Source organism: Rattus rattus, chromosome 13 (assembly GCF_011064425.1).
Source record: "Rattus rattus isolate New Zealand chromosome 13, Rrattus_CSIRO_v1, whole genome shotgun sequence".
NCBI classification, from domain to species: Eukaryota; Metazoa; Chordata; class Mammalia; order Rodentia; family Muridae; genus Rattus; species Rattus rattus.
Genome location: NC_046166.1, coordinates 17,478,438 through 17,498,779, shown reverse-complemented (window position 1 = coordinate 17,498,779; position 20,342 = coordinate 17,478,438). Strand labels below are relative to the sequence as shown.

The 20,342-nt window shown below is 36.2% G+C and overlaps 1 protein-coding gene across 1 annotated transcript in view; it reads left to right on the top strand.

The window, feature by feature from the left end:
• The window catches only part of Nrg3 (neuregulin 3), a 1,080,436-nt gene that overhangs the window by 473,572 nt on the left and 586,522 nt on the right, over positions 1 to 20,342 (top strand). The gene's annotated exons all lie outside the window — the stretch shown is intronic.

The window sequence follows — 20,342 nt, the reverse complement described above, 5'->3', positions numbered from 1 at the left end:
CTGTGCCCTCTCATCAAACTGTCCTCGTGTTTTTTGGAAGACCTTCCTTATCTCTCCTGGTTAACTTGATAGTTCATGTACCTGCCAGTAAATACCTATTAGTATCTGCTGCAAGGATTCATCTCATGGCCTTCTCCTTTGTAGTAGCTTCCCAACCATTGTTCCCTGCATAACGTTGTGACAGAATATACCATGGCTTTGGGCAGGTTTTTTAAGTCAGTGGAGAGGATTCTTGGTGACTTTCAAAGCCATAGATGCAGTACTTGTTAAAGAATGGCAGTAGTTATGCTGTCTGATTGTCTCATCCGGGTTGACACATCTAGTGCAATGGAATATGTGCATGCATATAGTTAACATATCATTTTAAAAGTTGGGAAGTTCTGGCATGTAAACCAAACAACACATTAAACAAATTTTGCAGAAGACAGGGCTTTTCAAAAGTACAATATTGATTTATGAAGATCTATGTAAAGTTAGGCTTTCTGCTTCCTTCCTCTGTGATATTTTGTATAATATTTCATCTGTATGGGCCTTAATTTCTTTGTTGTGTAATGGTGGTGGAATTGGGGGGGGGTGCCTTCTAAAGGCCACTTCAGATTAACTGTCAAAAAAACCAAGTGAGCCTGTGTTGATAACAACCAGGAGCTGGCTCTTCTCCTAGCCAAAAATAGAGGTATGTCAGGGGTAAAGGGCTGGTTATGGAAAGTAAACATTTGCCCAGTGGCTCAAGTTAGACAATATATGACTATCTCAGAGAAGCTTACAAAATGGAGACATCTGCCCTCCTCACCACCCCTTCCATGCCCCATCCTTCCCACACTGCCACATCCATGTGCATAGCCGAAAGGCATGAAATAGACAGTCTTGGCAGTTTTTCTGTAGGTTCATATCTGGAATCCCAGTCCTCAGGTGGCTGAGCAGGGAGACCGTGAGTTTGAAGTCATCTTAGGCTATCAAAGGAGACTTTCTTATCAAACCTGAGAACAAAACACAGGTTCCAATTCTTCCTCAACAGATTAGGGTGGGGCTACAATTTTACACCTCCAGTCAATCTCTAGCATGCCATGGGGTATTAGGAAACATGGGATTGGCTTTGGCTAGCCATGCAGTCAAACCGAGCTCCTCAGTATCAATTGTACTGATACATTAAGATGTTGGTGTTGGAACTCAGCAAACCTTTCAGACCTCTGCAAGGTGTCTCAGCTGCCCAGGTGATGCCAGTAGGCAGCTAAGGGAGAAATGCGGCTCTGCGCTGCTGATACAGGCCCCGTACTTGCTGACCAAGTCTCCTCATTTATAAGCATCTGATGTAATATTAGCGTAACTCAATGCAAGAACTTTCCAGTCCCTTCTACCTTACCAGCCAAGAAGATGGATTATGTGTGGAAATGCTGCTGCTGTCTGCCAGCATCTTTCAGCCTGCTTACAAAGTCTGAGCATTCCAGTTTTGTTTCCTCATAGTCCTGACTGACTTTGTGTTCTGCCCCCTGTGCCCTGTGGGCACATTTCTAGATTGCTATAGGTGACTCTGTGAGGGTCACTTTCTAATTATCAGCGTGATCACTATCTTTATGTTTAGCAGGGAGTCAACGGCTACCACTTTGACGGATTTTCTAGTTGCCTCCCTCTTCCTTTTCCTTTCATTTTTTCTACTTCTATCCAGATTCTTGTGCACATGGACTGAATGCTCACTTTCTGTCAAGACTACGGGAGCTCCAGTGAAATTCGTACATAAGTTGAAACCTTCTCATGTGGTGTGTCTTTAGATTTGGAACCTGAAAATTAAGTTGCTTGGCTCAAGGACGAGGTTTTTCATTGCACACTATTTTGCAGACATTGGCTCAACTTCTATTGGCTAATTTGAATAATGTAAGCTTTTGTAGTCTGCTTGTCTTTAATGAACCTTTTATATCTTTTATATGATCACCATGCAAATGTATACGTTATTATTTTTTCTTTATCTGAAATACTTTCCAGAGCACTGGGAAGATAGTGCACTGCCAGATAAGGAAACACCATTTTCATTGCATGCATATTTTATATGTTTTCACCATCTGATGCGGCTGGTTTATTCACGGTGTAGGAGACACAGCGAGAAGCCTCGTGGCAAAGGTGGTTTCATCTAATAAATGCTCTAGCTTTGCACATGTGAAACAAGCATGCACACATAGTACTGCATAATTAGGGTAAGAAACCTGAGACAGTGAGATGGGCAGAAACGGAGCGTGTGCTCGTGTGTGCCTGCTGCTGCCAACAGCGTCCGCAGACGCTGTGGGATGCCAAGAATTAGAGGAAGCTTGAGGCAGTTTATTAAGGAGCTTAAATTCTTCTGAGAGGAGAGAGATCAAGAATCCAAGCCAGGACGTCCAATTCAAAATGAAGGGTGCTTCTCTAGGGAGAATGGCCTGATTGATATCCAGGGCAAGAAGGAGTCAAGGAGCACAGTGAGCTCACAATGAAAGACACCAGTTTAAACCTACAGCCTGAGAACATGCTGCTAGGCATACGGTCTGCCCCGGCTTCTCCGTGTCCAGCATATGTGGGTTAGGGAGACCTATAACCCCATAGAGCAGACAGGCTAACTCTAACCTATTTATCTGCAGAAAGCGGAGATTTCCACAAATAAAGCATTTCTGGCTGGTTTGCTGATTTTTTTTTTTTTTTTTTTTTTTTTAAAAGGCTACCACTTTGCTCAATGCTGCCACCTTGTGACAGAGACTATAGTAGCAACACTTCTGGCAGAAGTTGACCATCACCTCTTTCTCAGGCATTTGACCTGGACAGTGAAAAGAATTAAGTTTTGGACAAATAGTGAAAAGAAAATCTTGAACGTTCAGTCCCTAATGGCAACTTGGAGCCTGGTATCTCAAATTATTTATAAGATTGTTTTGCTTGGTTTTCTTTTTTTGTTCCGAAAGACCTATGTAATTTGAGGGAGAAAAAAAAAAAGAACTGTAGCATCAGCCTAGGTGTTTGCTGCCTTCCCTCCTCCAACACCGGCCTGCAGAGCTATGAAGAGTAAACATTCAGATGTGTGTAGCATTCTAAGAGACCACCCTGAAAACCGTCTGTAAGAAATACACGTTGGACATGTCCTGTGTGACCTGAGTCAGAGTGCGCGCTCCGGCTACTGTGTTGTAACCCATGAAAAGAGAAACGTGGCGTTCAGTCATGCTGCGCTCCAGCCGAGTCACTCAGACCATGAGATCATACCCTGGGGATTAGGCAAGAGCCACAGACGGGGAATCGGGGAAACATGTATGAGCAGTGATTAAAAGCTGGGTAGTGGTTTCCCCATCTGTACCTTTCCCAGCCCAAAAATACGGCTGACCTCTAAAGCGTCCTCCCACAGATGCCTTTATCAGAGACATGGGATGAAGCCTGGATAAGAAGGGTATTTTCAGGGGGTGAGGATGAAGTTAGTATATGAGGAGCACAGATTTTGAAGTGTCAGCTGTGCTAGCTATTTTCCCTTTGCACAGAAGACGGTTTAGAGATGTGGGGCAATGGCTTGAACGTAGTAGTGTAAGGCTGTAGTTGGACATTATGATGTTGTTTGACTTTGAATTGCAACATAATCTGGGCCACAACAATGAAGCCAGTGAGCAGGAAGACATAAGTGGTAATGTCAAAACAGATAGCCATGTAGGGTAAAATCCTAAAAGTGATGTTTACAGAAAAGAAAAAATAAATAAAGGCAGGGAGATTTACGCGAAGCAACAGCCTAAAGCAAAATGAAAATAAAATACAGGAGAAAAGTAAAAATCACAATCAAAATCTTAAAAATCCATTTATTGACCATTATTTATAGTTTTTTTAAACAATATTAAAACCTTCAATACGAACTTCTGTGAAATCCTACTTGGCTGGGTTAGCCACAGCTTGCTTATTTCTCCTCAATACTTTAATAGACTATTTATGAGACTGGTTTGCTCAGTCCCTGGTACAGAGCCTCATCCCTGTCCCCACCATGATCTCCCTTGCCTTTTTAAATTGCTAGATAGTATTTTAAGTATAGCACATTTTAAACATTTTCTTTTAAACAAAATCAGCTTAGATTATTTCCTTTTTGGGCTACCTCTAAAATATATAGATTTTTACTCATAGGAATTAACTAGTAAGAAATTATATTAAATTTTATTTGACTATTATTTATGGACATTATATAATGCTGTGCCACCAAACATAGAGTGCTGGATATAAGGTGTTAGTGTAAACCATAAAGTAAAAGGCTTATTTAAAGAAAGAATAATTATCGTTAATCACAGCAACAAATAAGACGACATCACTTCATACGCCAATGATCATAGGAGTAATTTCCTAGTTCTCATGCTTAAAGGAGGGATCTACTGGCAATCAATGACTGATGAGAGATGGAGAATCAGTCTTATCCAGGAATGAGTATCCTGACAGGCCGTCCAATTTGAGTGTGTGTGTGTGTGTGTGTGTGTGTGTTTCCTTTTTGGGCCCTTTCTAAGAATCATTAAAAAAAAATAAGATCATGAAGTTTAGAAAGTGAAAAACACAAGGGTCAGAAGGGGGAAAGGAGGTGTAGAAATAATGGAAATATAATAATTATGTGTTAAATTCGCAAAGTATTGACTTAGCAAATCCTTCAAAGGGAAAGTAGAAGAAAATAAGAATTATGTGTTTAGAAAGGATCTCAGTGCGACCTTAGTAAGAATCCTCTGAGTGGTATGGTACAGCAAGATGACAATAGTAGTTAGACAAGTTAATTCAGACATTGAGTAGATATTAGATCATGCAGAAATGAGTGTAGAACGATGTGATATAATATTTTACTTACCTATTAGACTGGAAATAATAAAAGGCTAAAGGAACACTAGTTGAAGTGCATATTGGTGTAGCCATTCTGGATGAATTTGGCAATCCCTTGTCATACTGGATATATCCTGCAATCAATCAACCCCTATCCTATTTACATATTTTATTTAATATTCTATTTACGTATAAATAAACATAGACAATATTATTTCTAGGAGGCGAATCTATAAAAACTCCGATAGAAATATCCCTAAGGTACATTAGTGGTAAAATGCCAAACAGGTTTTGTAAAATAAGACACTTGCCAACTATGATACATACACAGGTAACAAAACAGACAGGTTTTGGCATCCCAGTATTTTACAAGAAAAATCAAACTTGTGAGAAGTCACACCATGATTATTATTAAGCGGCACCAAGAAACAGACAAACACAAACCATAAAGACTAAAATGACAGCAGAGGAGCAGCCTTACCATTACCACAAAAGCGATGACCATGCTCCAGTGTCTTGTGGAAAGAGAGGATGCCATTGCTTAAGATCTCATATAGGCATTTAGCATGTTTCATTTTCAACACAGCAGTTCACATGAATGATTGGTATGGTGGTGGTAGTAATGCCTATGATGTTGGTGACGATGATGATGATGACGATGATGATGACGATGATGATGATGGTGGTGATGATGATGGTGGTGATGGTGGTGGTGGTGATGGTGATTGTGATGATGATGATGATCCTGAAATCTTTTCTCCCAGAGTAAGATCTACTACTGTGCAGGGGACTTTGAACACAAACATGGATGTGAGACAAATATGGATGACCATCTGCTTAGTCATGTCTATCTCTTGCCTTCTATTTAGACCTAAACTTTCTGATTGCATCCAGAAGATGAACTTACATTGTCTTCGAACCTTTCTTTCTTTCCAATATGACCACAATGAATAAATCTCCTTTTTTCTTCTCTACACTATTATATTTGACTTTTTAAGCTGGCTATGAAGGGTAGGTGGCCTTACTTGCTTCGTTGGCATGCAACCTATGACCTAAATACAGTAATGGTAATAAGGGGTCATGACCCCTATGATTTAGTTGTGTTAGTGTTTGTGTCTGAGTCTTATAATCTTGGGTAGAAACATTTCTTTAATATTTAACTTTCTCATCCTCGAATGTGCTATTACTGTGCCTGTACAAAAATGTGTGTTAAAATTATTCGTCAGTTTGTAAATTTCCCAATTCACGACTTGTGATTCACTATTTTATACTGTAATTTGCTATTGTTTGTTTCTTATACAATGGCTCTGATATTCATATTTTGTAATGAGAGTTCAGAAATAAATGTTCTACTTTTATAGCTATATAATTGTATAGGTCTGTTAGATTAAATGTATGTTTCTGTAATCATGCAATATGAGAATTGCTGATCCTTTATTTTTCAGACCTGTATACTTCTGTGTGGTATGCACTTTCTCATGCTACCATACTAATCCAGGAGTCTACGCCCATGTAAATATGGAGCAGGCTTCATTTTGCCAGACTGTGAAGACCTTATCTGTAGATGCTCATGTAGTCTTATTAGGCATGGATGAAATGATGTTCCTGTTATTTTTATCCAAACCCATCTAACAGGAAGTCTTGTTCTGATTATGTGGCACATTAAATTGAAAACTTTGCCTCTACAGAAATTTTCTTGTATCTATGGGATAAACTTAATCCTATTGCCTAATTGTAGCCACTAATAATGTACTTAAGGTTTTAATTTAATATCCATTAGTGAAATTGTCCTGGCTTAATTTTTTTATTAAACCCTTATTACGTTAGTACTCGCTTGGTTTTCATGTTACAGAATTCTTTCTTGTAGGTCTTGATTTAGTTCACAAGTTTCCGAGAGACTCATGTAACAATTTTGCCAAGATCGCAAGTGTTTTAAACCAGCTAGCTAACAAATGCATCTAACATGCTCTTAACAGTAGGACATTTTGTCCAAAGTCTGTTCGTCTGCTGGGACTGGTAGGAGAATGCCCAGATGCCTGTCTTTGTTGTCATTTCTCTTTCCTATAACCTAGGACAGTGTTGTGTGTCTAGGTGATATTTTCATAGAATCTAAGTTTGTATATTGTATGTTGTACTATGATCAATTTTATTATTTTCATTGGGTGACTGGGTTGACCAGGACATTATCTATCTTTCTTTCCATCCATTTGTCTCCTCATAAACTTTAAAATTATTTTTATTTTTTTTGAAAAAAAATATTAGTGACTGACCCAATTATTTGCAGTAATTTTGGTAAATTCAGCCACACATTTCTTTTTACTTACTGCGTATTTTTGGTAATGGCAATTAGATTATATTAATATTATCATCAATATTATTAAGAACCAGGAGAAAATTATCCAGGCCAGAAAAGTTTTCAACACTAGTTTCTCTACTTATTTATGTACTGGTTTATTAACTGCTCTGCTTACCATTTTCTGCTCTTTAACAATGTATGATAGGAAGGCTTTGAACATTTTAAATCTCGTTCAAAATTAGTTCCTGATTACAAGCATAAAATACTTTGTTAAGAAAATGTATGTTCTAGAAAATACTAGGTGGCAGTACTATGATTGGACACTAAATCCGAGGAAGGCAATAAGTTAAATAATAATAATTTTCTTTTATTGGAAAAAATAAACTTTTCTCCAATAATATATATATATATATTGATTATGATTTCTCCTCGCTCCACTCCTCCTAGCTTTGGCCTGCATACCCTCCCAAATATATCTACTCCCTTTCTGACTCTCATAAGAATTAAAAAAAAAGACTTCTATGTGATAAAATAGGATAGGATAGGATAGGATAGGATAGGATAGGATAGGATAGGATAGGATAGAACAGAACAGAACAGAACAGAACAGAACAGAACAGAACAGAACAGAATAGAATAGAATAGAATAGCTATATAAGAAAACAAAAACTAATGCATTAGAATTGGAGGAGATAAACAAACATAAAGAAAAGATCCCAAGAGTAGACACAACAGTCAGAGACCCACTTGCACACATACTTAGAAACGCCATAGAATCACTAAGCTGGAAGCTATGATAGCTATTTGTAGGATCCGGTACAGACCTATAAACCCTGTGTATACAATCTCAGTTTCTGTGATTTCATATGATCTTTGATCAAGTTGATTTAGAGGGCTTTGTTTCCTTGGTGTCCCGGATCCTCTCTTCCTCTTCCACTTTTTCTGCCTCCATTTCCACATGGTTACTGGAACCCTGGAGGGAGAGATATGAAAGAGACAATCCACTTAGGAATGGGTGTTCCCAGGTTTCATATTCAGTCTCTCATTCAAAGGTCTCATTCCCTGCATATTGTCTGACTGTGTATCTCTACATTTATTTCTATCGGCAAGAAGGAAGCTTTTCTGGAATGACTGAGCAAGGAACTGATCTATGATAATAGCAGCATGAAGTTTGTTTATTTAGCTTTTTTTTTTGGAAGAGTAGTATTTGGTTTTACCCTATGTGCCTTGGATATCTACTCAGGTCCTTTGTCAGCCAAGCAGTGTTGGGTATGGGTTCTTCCTCATGGAGTTGTCCTTAAGTCAAATCAGCCATTAATTTGTTGTTCTCTCAAGATTTGTCCTACATTGTCCTAGCATATATTGCAGGCAGGATACTATTAAAGATCAAAGGTCTTGTGGCTGTTTTAATGTTAACATTTCGATTTTGTTAGTGTTCAGAGTACCTTTCTGTACCAAGGACGCGAGTGTATATGGGTGAAGGCTCTATATAGGGACCAGCATGACTTCTCTATTTCAACGAGTTGTATAGGTATTGTCCTCAGGAAAAGGGCCTTGTTGTCAGTTTCTGGAGAGAAACCTATCATCTTGGTAACATCCTGAATTGTTTGAGAATTCCCATGGGACTGCTTTGCCAACTAGTCAATTAAATGTAAACAAGTTTTAGAAATAGAAGTGTCATTTGGTGACAAGAGATAGCTAGCCAGTGTAGATTCTGGTTCCTCATTTGGTGATTTTATTTATGTTACCTTCACATATGTATATATCTTTAAAAGCTTTGATTATATTAGCTTTCCATACTACTTTTCAATATCAACTGTCTCATACATACTCTCTCGCTTCCCTTGCCCACCACACTTGATCCTTGTGTTTTAGCACCTCCTTTCAACAATAACTATTTTATTTCCTTATCCTAACAAGAACATTACTTTGTATACTACCTAGTCACTTAACTTCTGTAGGGTTATCATTGAAATACATACATATATATATATATATATATATACAATATATATATATATGGAACACTTTTCTAGTTTCATGACGTCATTTTTTGACAGCTGAATTGATCTATTGTGTAAATATATCATTTTTTCTTTATGAAAAATATATCATATTTTTCTATATATCATTTATTCTTCTCTTCATGGACATGTAGGCTGTTTCCAGTCTCTGACTATTTTGACTTAAGCACCAATAAATATGGCTGAGCAGATCTCTGTGGTAGAATTAAGTAACTTTGGTGTATAGACCCAAGAGTGGGAATAATAGCTGTATCTTGGAGTAGATTGTTCCTCTTCTTCATGAGGAATCACCACACTGATTTCCTTAGAGGCTGTAGAAGTTCGCACTTCCATCAACAATGGATCAGTTGTTCCACTGCTCCATGTCTTTGTCATCATGAGCTTGTTTTATTGATGTTATCCATTCTGATCGGTATAAATAAAATATCAAAGTAATTTTGATTTGCATTTTCTGTTGGCTAAGGATGTTGAACATTTCCTTAAGTGTTTCTCAGCCAGTTGAGCTTTTTGTGTGAGAACTTTCTGTTTATATCTGTATCCCATTTGTAATTTGGTTATTTTTTTCTTGATATATATATATATATGTATATATATGTATATATATATAATTTTTTAAAAATTATATATTTTGGATATTTCTCCTCTATCAGATGTGTACTTGGGAACAATCTTTTCTCATTCTGTAGGGAGTTACTTTTGATTAGTGATGGTGTCCTTTGCTGTGTAGAAGCTTCTAGATTTTATGAGGTTCCATTTATTAATTGTGGATCTTAGTGTCTTTAACAACAATGTTCTAATCAGAAAGTCTTTTCCTGTGCCAATGTAGTCAAAGCTATTTCCCACTTGCTTTTCTGTCAGGTCTAATGTATCTGGTTTTAAGTTGAGTTCATTGATCCATTTTGACTAGAGTTTTATGCAGAATGATAAGGACAGATCTATTTAGATTCTTTTACATACAGCCATCCAGTTTGACCAGCATCATTTGTTAAAGACATCGTAATTTTTTTAGGTTTATTTCTGGCTTATTTATCAAAAATCAAGTGTTCATAAGTGTGTGGATTCTTGTCTAGGTCTTCAATTCTATTGCATTGATCAAACACATTTCTTTTTGTTTGAATACAATATTATATACCATGATTATATCCATTGTTCATACTGTCTTTTTAATATATCTTATAAATTTAATTTTGGGAATTTTAAACATATGTGCAACTCATTTTTATTATATTTATTCCTTATTCTGACCCCTATCTCCTCCTATATATCCACATTGATCCCTGGTAATTGCAACTCCTATTCATTAATAATTGAGTCCAGGTTGTGCTATGTATCTCCATATAATTATATGGAGAGGGATCTTCAAATTGTATTAAATGTGTAAGGTCCACAGACTTAAACTACCTTGATTCTGCCTCTAATATAATTGCCTTTTTAATAAGATGTTCTGTGTTTCTAACTTCTTCCTGTTTGTTGAAGAGGATAGAAATCATGAAAAGAAGAATATGCTTAACTGTATATCAATAATTTCTCACTGTAATTAAAGATATAATATGAAAACAAGAAGATTATATTTATCTTCTCATATAAGAATTTTGATTTGAGTATAGCTCTTTCACCATAGTTAAAAAAATAGTACATTTCCCCAAAACTTTTACAACAAAACCAATGCAACAACTGTAATATATTAAACATAAAATCTACTTATTGGAACATCAAAATATATCATCTATTTTTAAATAGGTATGTTTGTGATCATTTATCTTTTTCTTCATTTAAATATATTAAATTGCCTTAGTACTTAGTTCACCACTTATTTTTGTGCATTTCAATAAAACCTTTGACATATCAACTTTGAATACAATTTAGTCACTACACACTACCATCATTTTGCCATATTTATATTTATACTCACAATTTTAATATCTATATTTTATGCAAGTAATTATGACCAATGTGCTAAATACATAAATACATAGTTCTCTAAAGAAAAAGATACATAATATAGCTATATCGGATATATTGTTATATAAAATGCTAATCTGTAAAAGTTATATAGACATGAATGACATTCAGTGGCAATTTAGAGACATGGAGAATCTGTCAAAGAAGAGGGGGCATCTCCATAGCTGAAGTTGTACTGGGGGTTTAACAACTGAGCCTCTGGAGAGTCCCTGATAAGTTACAGAATTTACAAATTTCCTCTAAGTAAATATTCTATCACAAGGGTCATACTCCAGCCAGGGAACAATAGAACTCAGGCACAATAGAAAAAAACCTCAACCTAGCAGTGTAAAGGAAGAAACCATCCCATCGTTACTAGAATCAGATTTTTATTGATCTCTTAGAGAATCTTTAAGCAAGTATAGCAATTGAGTATACTTACTAACCAGCTAGGAGTTCCTGGGACTCCAGTTTGGGAAGGCTAAGCCGGTTCCATGACAGACTTCAAATCGGCAGTTAAGGAGACTAGGCCTAAATCTCTGTTTCTAAGAGCTGGGCAATTACAGGTAAGTCAAGGCCTCAGATGCTGCCCTGTCTCCTGGCATGAGGAAAGGACAATGGGTCAACAGAAGTTTCCAGACTTCCTCAGCTACTTCCTCAGCAACAGTTTCCAGACCTCCCCAAACAAGTTTCCAGTCCCCATACTACAGTAATGGAATGTCCATAGAGATGGGCCCAACAGATTAACATAGAGGTCATCTACCCTGGAATTTCATAATATGCTTTAAATCAGGCTTGCAAACTCACTTGGTTGTCTCTCTATCTTGGTAATGGGGAGATCCAAGCATGCTGGACTTCTGAAGAATAAAACACTCTTCGTGGGGTGGGGGGACATAAAAAACAAAACCAAAAAAGAAACGAAAAACAACAACGAAGCCATCCCAGCAGCCGGTAGTGCTGGCGCACAGTGTAAGTCGCTGTGATTTCATGAACAATTAATATTATGAATTTTCTTGCAAAATGTTCAACGATACAGGCTTATTACATGCATTCTCCTAATGAGAATTATAAACTTGTAAAAGATGCAGATAGAAGGAAACAAGACAAAGGAAGTTGGATAAAGGAACAGAAGGGAGGAAAGACGAAGGGCAAAATATAAATGTCCCAAGTAACACTTAGGATATTGTACTTACGATTCTCAGTCACAGAAATAGGATTTCGCAATCAGAAGGCTTTCCTTCCCAAATTCCTTAATAAGTACATTTGATATGTGTCAAGAAATATCAGCAAAATTTGTTTCAAAAAAGGGAAAAATTTACAAAACTTTTTGCACAAAACATTGATTTCCAGTATACATTATTACACTGCTTGTTTATACTATTACTCAGCCCTTTGTGTTTAGAATGGGGTTAATAAGGGAGTATGTTTTACTGTTCTGAATATGTCGATGGAGAGGAGAAGCTTCCATTACTAACTCTTGTAAACACAGCAGCTTTGGTGATGCAGTCCTTAGGCACAAAGGCTTAATGTCCTTAGAATCAGTATCATTCTTTTCTGCATGGTTCCTTAATAATAAACATTTTATGCAAAAAGATAAACGGTAAATTTTGCTATAAAATGCCTGGTTTTAGTGGGATAGTAGATTTTTACTTGTGTGCTTTGCTAAAATCATAAACGATTGAAAGCTGAGCAAAAAAAAATGCAAAATTTAGCTGAGGAGTCATGATGACTTCATAAATTCCCAACAGAAGGTAAACCGGTAACATCCGTACCCATGGAGTCATTCTCAAGTCTCCTCTCTTCTGACAGTATTTCTTGAATGCTATGTGAGAATTCTGTTTGATCTAATGTGTGCCAAAGGATTGTTAAATATTGAATATTGGGCCAGGCCAGCACTCAGGAGGCTGAAGCAGGTAGATCACTGGAAGTTTCGGGTTGGCTTGTTTTATAGAGAGAATTCCTGGACAGACAGAGCTATGTGTAGAAACCCTGTCTCTCACAACCAATATTTGTGTATGTGTCTGTGTCTGTGTCTGTGTCTGTGTTTGTGTATGTGTGTATATATGAATATATATATAAATGGGCATGTATATACAATCTCAAATGTCACACAAGGTGTTACTGACTTGGCTTTAAAATATTTTCATTATTTTCCTTCATATTCTTAAAGTTCTATTATAAATCTATTATATTATATATCACCATTAATTACTTCTTTCTGTGACAGAAACAAAACCCACAAAACCACCATAGGTTCAAAATATGCTACAAAATTTCAGCATGGAGAATGGAAAGTGGGTACAAATTATTTTGCTTGGCCAATATACTATTTGCAATTGCCACATGCTTAGAAGAGGAAAATCAGTTTTATTCTAGGGAAGGCTCTAGGTCAAGTAGTATTTGGCCAATGCAAAATGGACTTCATAGCTTTTGTTTGTTTTGTTTTGTTTTGTTTTTTTGTGTGTGTGTATCTTAATGTTTTTTGTTTTTTATCATACATTCTTTATCTCAACCTCCTCATTCTGCCAATATCTACTTAGTTTTAAGTAGATCACACACATCTGCATTGGCTGTCATTCCTATCTTCATGTACTCATAAAGTGCATGTGTCAAGGTGACTGCTTGGCATTGCTATATCGTGGGTGTGGGTCTATGCCATATACAATAGCTCTGCTTTTCATGGCAATGTGTAAGGTGATATGTAAGGGAAATGAACTGACCATGATAAATTAGGAAACAAAAATCTGACCTCCTCTGAAGATTTTCAGCATGTAAATCTAAACAAATTCAACATTTTAAATGTGATAAACCATTATATTTGTATATGAATTAGCTTTTCCTGAAAAATCAATCATGAAAAAGTTACTTATTTAAAATAATAATTCTTATAAGAGTATTATACTAAATAATTTTTATTATTGAAATACATTAACTGTGCATGTCATAAGATAAAGAGTAGAAACAATGTGGAATAATTAAATCAGAACAAATACATTTTCATTTCCTGGGAATTCATTTTTCTGTGTTGGGGAAATTCTAACTCACTTTATGAAATGCCCAATGAATAATTAGGAACTGTATTCACCTTGGTTTCCTGTAGAAGATTGGAAAACTTTCCCCTTTGTCCTTGGGACCCACCATCTAACCTTTGTGCTTTCTGAACATGTATCAGTCATGGACCTATGATTCGCTGAACAGCAGCTGTCATGACTGCCTATTTTCCCACCATTTTTCTTTCTGAAAAACTTCTCATGAAAAAAAAATCCATAAATGAATAAAGTATTCGATAATTGCTATGATGTTAATAGAAAGCCAGAAGTTGTATGCTGTTTTCTAAGGAGACTGCCTTAGCATACTTCACATAGAATAGAGTCCAGCCCTTTTAAAGTGAGATGCTACACTGCACACTAAGCATGAAGAATTGGCCCATATGTTAATGAATAAGAAGATGTACATGTAGGTATGCGTAGTATGAATTGCTCCATTATGGACCTTGGAATTTATAATGGTCCCTGTCTCATGACTCAGTTATTCCAGTTCTAGTATAAGATTTTTTAATTATCATTATGTATATTTTCTATGTATGTGGGGGTGATGTTATAGAACATCTGCTAAAAAGAAAGGAATGTGTTTGCCATATTCGAAATACTATATATAACACTGTGAGAAAATGGGGCATTGGGTGCTTCTAAAGAAGAAAAAATGTGACTGTAAGGCAGGTAGTTTGCCATATGCTTTCAAAGTTAATAATATTGAGTTAAAAGACATACAGGAATTATTTTAGAGGTCTGATCTTTCTCTAAGACAGATGTGAACTCTGTGCCAGGTGCATTTGAAGTATGCTAACTTTAAATATGTGGAAAAACTGACAGAAATCATTATGGTTTCTGAGAACTTAATCCATAATCCCATCTAAGAGAATCTAAAAATGACACTGCTGGAAATGTATGTATGGGATTTTAAACATCTTCAGGTGTCATTTTAGCATTATCTTTCTACCATCCCAGTCAGGTGTTGACTACGGCTGAGTGCATGTATCTGGAGTTGTCACTGGGTGATCTGCAGAACTATGTTGCTTGGTAGAGCATCTAAAATTAAATACTGTAGAGACTCACGTTTATCAGCTAAATCCCTGGATCTAAACAAGACGCCTAAATATATGCATTTTAAAGAAGACCTTAAGGTTATTCTTGGAAGGCAGACATGCTCGCAACTACACCACCTAAGAAAATTCTGGATCTTTAGATATGAGAAAACGTCTTCTCAACTGACTAATACATCACAAGTCTTCTTACTAGCTTTCTTGCATATTTATTCCCTTAAATACACAAGCAGAGCACTGCAAACCACTTAAAAGCTAGTAAATTAGTCTTCATGCTACTCAGTTCTATAAGTGACAATTTGTGAATAGAAATCAGAATTCACTAATTTTTCTGTGCTTTTTCTGTGCTGATAAAAGAAAAAAAGATGCTATTATAAGTTCAAAGAAATGTGTTAGGGTAATTTCAGATGACTAAGCTCATAGTTTGTATTGTGTTATGATGGGGTTCTGTGTGAATATTTATTACCAGAAAGTGAGTGTGGCATAGATATTTAGCCATCAAGAAATCTCACTTTCTTTCCATTCTCATTGCTTTGATATAGTCATATTAACCCTGTTCAAAATAATTTTTGTATCCAATATATATTATTTGCATATTTTCAGTGATGAGGGAAAAAAACAGCAGATATTGATAGCGACTTTTAGAATGGCAACCTACTAGGATAGGCTATATGTTGACTAATAAATACTATATGTTAATGTGATGAAAACATCTTTGAATATAATATTACAGGTAATATCTAGTATGTAGATTTATGAATATACGTATATCTGTACAATGGATAATTTATTAATGTAAATTTTGATAAACATTTATTTAAAATATTGAAATGTTCTACAAAGTTGTAAATGTAATTAGAGTCTGATTTTTACTAAGTCAATGACATCAAAACCTGACATTTTTCAACTGTGAAAACAGTTTATTAGGAATGTTACTTATCTAATTAGTCATTTACCATATGTTGGCTTCCTTACATCCAAATAAATAAACATGTGTTTGTTTGCTTGTTTTGAACTTTATACATGCAAGTGTTTTGCATGCATGTATGTGTGTGGACCACACGCATGCCTAGGGCACAGAGAGGTCATAAAGGGATGTCAGGTTCCGTAGAACCTGATTTACTAATGATTGTGAACCATCTCTTGGGTACTGGGAGTTGAACCGACATCCTCTGCAAGACCCCTCTGTTTCTAGCCCCAGAGACATGGTTTTGTTGAATCTCTACAGCAAATAGTGCAAATCACTTAACTATACAGATGTTGACTATTCTAGCCATAACAAGAATTTTATGTAATACTGACCTCCTTGTACTGTTATTGGAAAGAAGAAATAAGGGTACCTGAGAAGATGTGCTTTCACAGTATTGTTTTGAACTTTCATCAGCATTTCTTCCTATGAAGCTAGAACATATTTTTTCAGGCACTTACACGTCCACTCTCATAATGTTCTCTGTGAGATTTTGATATATTTTTGATGGTATTTCTCAGATGAAATTGGTTGCATTGTGGGTAGTATGGCCCGAGGCTGATGGGTTTTCTCTGTGTCAATGATTAGGTTGAATAAGCTGGTTGACACTTATATCTTACTTGAGTTGTACTCAGTTATATGATTTGTTTCAAAAGTTTGAAGTTTGTAAAGTAAGATTGATGAAAATCTCTTGCCCAAAGGAGTACTCTCAGAGTAAAAATTTAAATAAAATTATAAGTAGAGTCATATTCTTCAAAAGACACTTTAAGCAGAATGCTTTATAAACAGAGGGCTCAACTTATACATCTGATTTGAGCAAGTCATTCCTAGTATATAATTTTGTATGAGGAATAAGGCAACACATTTCCCAGTCTCCATGCCATTTAAAATTTTTGTAACTTAAACATGGATTTGAGATGCCTAATTACAGTTTTCATGATATAGCGGTCTGCTCTCCCCAGAGTTTAGGAGAAAGAAGTAGAACATTTCCCTATTGATAAGCAGGTTATAGTTAGGTGTCTAAGAATATAAGTATTACATATGTGTACAGACACATTCACACACACACACACACACACACACACACACACACACACACACACACAAAACAATTTATACAAAAAAAGAGACCATGAAGTTGAATAAGAGCAAGGAGGAATATGATGGAGAATTTAAAAGAATAAAAGGGAAGGCCGAGAATTATTTAATCATATTATAATCTAAATAACATAAATAATTTCTAAAATAGGACTAACAGCATAGATCAGTGTTAGAGTACTGCTCATCTTACATGAGACACTATGGAAAATCCCCAACCATTTCAAAAACACAAACTTAAAACTAAAAGAAGAGTTTGTCTTTGTCTCTATAGGTGACAATTGGCAACTGAACAATTTTGCCTTAAAGTTATAGTTGGGCAATTGGAAAAATACAGGCATAAAATGTCTATGAGAAGAGGAAGGTTGAAAATGATCCTGGACACCCATATGGAGAGAATGATGGTGGAAACAGGGGTATACAATTAAAGTCGGGGAGGTAGAATGAGGTTGAGTGTGATAGGTGTTGGGGACCCCAGGTTAAGGATTATTGATGAACATTTGAAAAGCAGAATGACAAGTATTATGCATGTATAAGAAATCTTAAAACAAAATTATTGTTAATGGAGGGGTACATGATCATAAATGCTTTCTCTTCCAAAGTACTTTAACTGAGCTAAGCATAATGGATGTATGGCTTATTTGCTCCTTGCTAGGATTTGCTGATCTATCACATCCATGGATCAAACTGAAGAAAGCTCCCTTTGAAATACCTTGATTAAGGATGAGCTTATGTTTTATGAAATTTTCCTGGAAGGCTTCTTTTTCTAACAAATAGGAATCATTTTATACCATGCGTTTATCCAGTAGTATTCAAGATAGGAATGACACAAGACAAGATTATCTGGGTAAGTGGAACCTGGAAACTTTTTGAAAGCAAATGGTGGTCTTGAGCCCCTCCGATAACAGTAAAGAATCATAGGAACTATTTAGGCTATGCAATGGCCATGGAGCTGTAGGTCACATTGCACTTCCTTTGCTTGAACATGAAGCACAATTTGAATGGTACTGTATGCCCAAAGACACAGTTACTAAAATTTTGGTCTGTGAGGTAGAACTAATGAGAAGTTGTGGAACATTCTAGATCTGAGACCTGATAGTTTGCCTTTAGGTCATTAAAAGCATCTCCTTATCTCTTGTTTATGCAGCCACGTTGGTGAGAATTTATATGCAATGCTTCTGACATTTCCAGGACACAGCATCCCATAGAAAATTTTCTGGTTGTCTGGCTTTACGATATTTCTATTCTCTCTTGATCAGTGTTCCCTGAACTTAAGGCACTTTTCAATGCATATTGACTGACCTCACCGTCTTGTTGAAATGGCAGCTTTTCGATGTATTACTGAGATTCCTCTGGTATTTAATGATCATTATTTCTATTTTCTTGCACACTCTTACATTTTATACATGCTTATACATTTTACAGATGTTTAATTAGCAGTAGGTGCCCAACTCTGCAAGGACAACAACGGTATACATGCCAAAGTGGACAGCGCAAATATCTTGAGAACTAAACCCTATGCAAAGAGTGACAGGCAACTAAGGTGGAGAAATGGTCTTCTCCAGGGAAGAGAACACTAATTGGTTATGTAATTCCAAATAGTCATCATCAAAATCATGTGCACAAATAATGATTTCCAGATTCGGCAGGTGATATTTAGGAACATATATCTATATAGATATATCTATGAAACAATAATTAAGGAAAAGATGCCATGAATATGAAAGAGAGCAAGGGAGCGTATTAGGGAGGGTTTGGATGGAGGACAGGGAAGGGGAAATGATGAAATTAAATTATTATGGAAAACATAAAATAAATAATTTTAAAAAGCATGTTCTTAATTGTGGTATTGGGGCTCAACATCTCTGCTTTTACTTTCTTCTCATGAAATTTGGAGTTAGTTATCATGCCATTGTCATCTGACACCTTCAGGCAAGCCAAGCCCAACCTGTTTTTGGGATCTCCAAATCCCTGAACCATAATCAACATTTTCCTCTCTGCAAGTTAATTACCTCAGTTATCTCACTCTAGTGACAGGAAGTGGACTAGCACCTTTGCTGAAGTGATACAACCAAACCCCATCCAGGCAGTGACTTCCTATGTGTCGAAGCACAGGAGGACCCATACCACATTAACCATCAATGTAGAAGAAGACACAGCCAATGGCATAGCATTCGGGGGAGATGCTCTAACTTGATAAAAATCATGTTTCCAAGCAATGCCTTTTATTAGAGGAATACTTCTTTTTCTTCTTTTAAAATCAATGTTTGGAAGCCTATTTATTAATGTATTTAAAAACCAACCTGAGATGAATTGTTACTGAATGCTTTAAATTTTTCTACAGAAATGATCATCACATATTCAGATGGTGCCCCAGTCATTCTTTAAATTTTCATGCAGATTGCTTCCAGTTTTTCCCTTCGTCTCTCTCCACCGTAATCACTCTCATGAGTACCACTGCCAAACTTGAGTTCTCTCTCAAGCACACACAAAGAAGACGGGGCGAAGATGAAGAAGAAGAGGAGGAAATTAAACTGGGAAAAGCATTAGAATTGCTGCATGTGAATTCCACTCACATCGGGAAGCCAATGCATTTAAAAGATTAAATGAAAATTTCCCATCTCCTGTTATCACCCTCTGCTGTCTTCAGCGATGTGTTCTGAGAATGAGAGATGGCAGCTTCTCCATGTATCACTGAGATTCCTCTGGCTTATAGTGCTCCTGTCCTTTCTATTTTCTAGCATACTCCTGTGATAAAGTGAGAAATAATATTCCAAAATGCCAGTAGCATTCAATATAGGACACACTGCCCTCCACAATTAGCATATTTTTTCTGATAGGCTACTATTTAAGATGCAATGATTTATGGACCCTATAAATATATAGACAGTTGCCTGAATAAAAGAAAGATATGTAGGAAGCTGCCTCTGTGTACTAATAAATGCCAAAAGATACACTAGGTTAAAGAAATTATGTATGGAGGATCCCGGCTATAAATTTCTGTTGCATTTTCTGCGTGGAATTGCTTCTGTGTCTGCATAAACTGCTTAGCAGAAAATAGGCGAGTAGCATTAAAACTTTAGTTAACTCTATTTCCTCAGGTCTATATAATTTTAAACTTATTTAGGACAATAG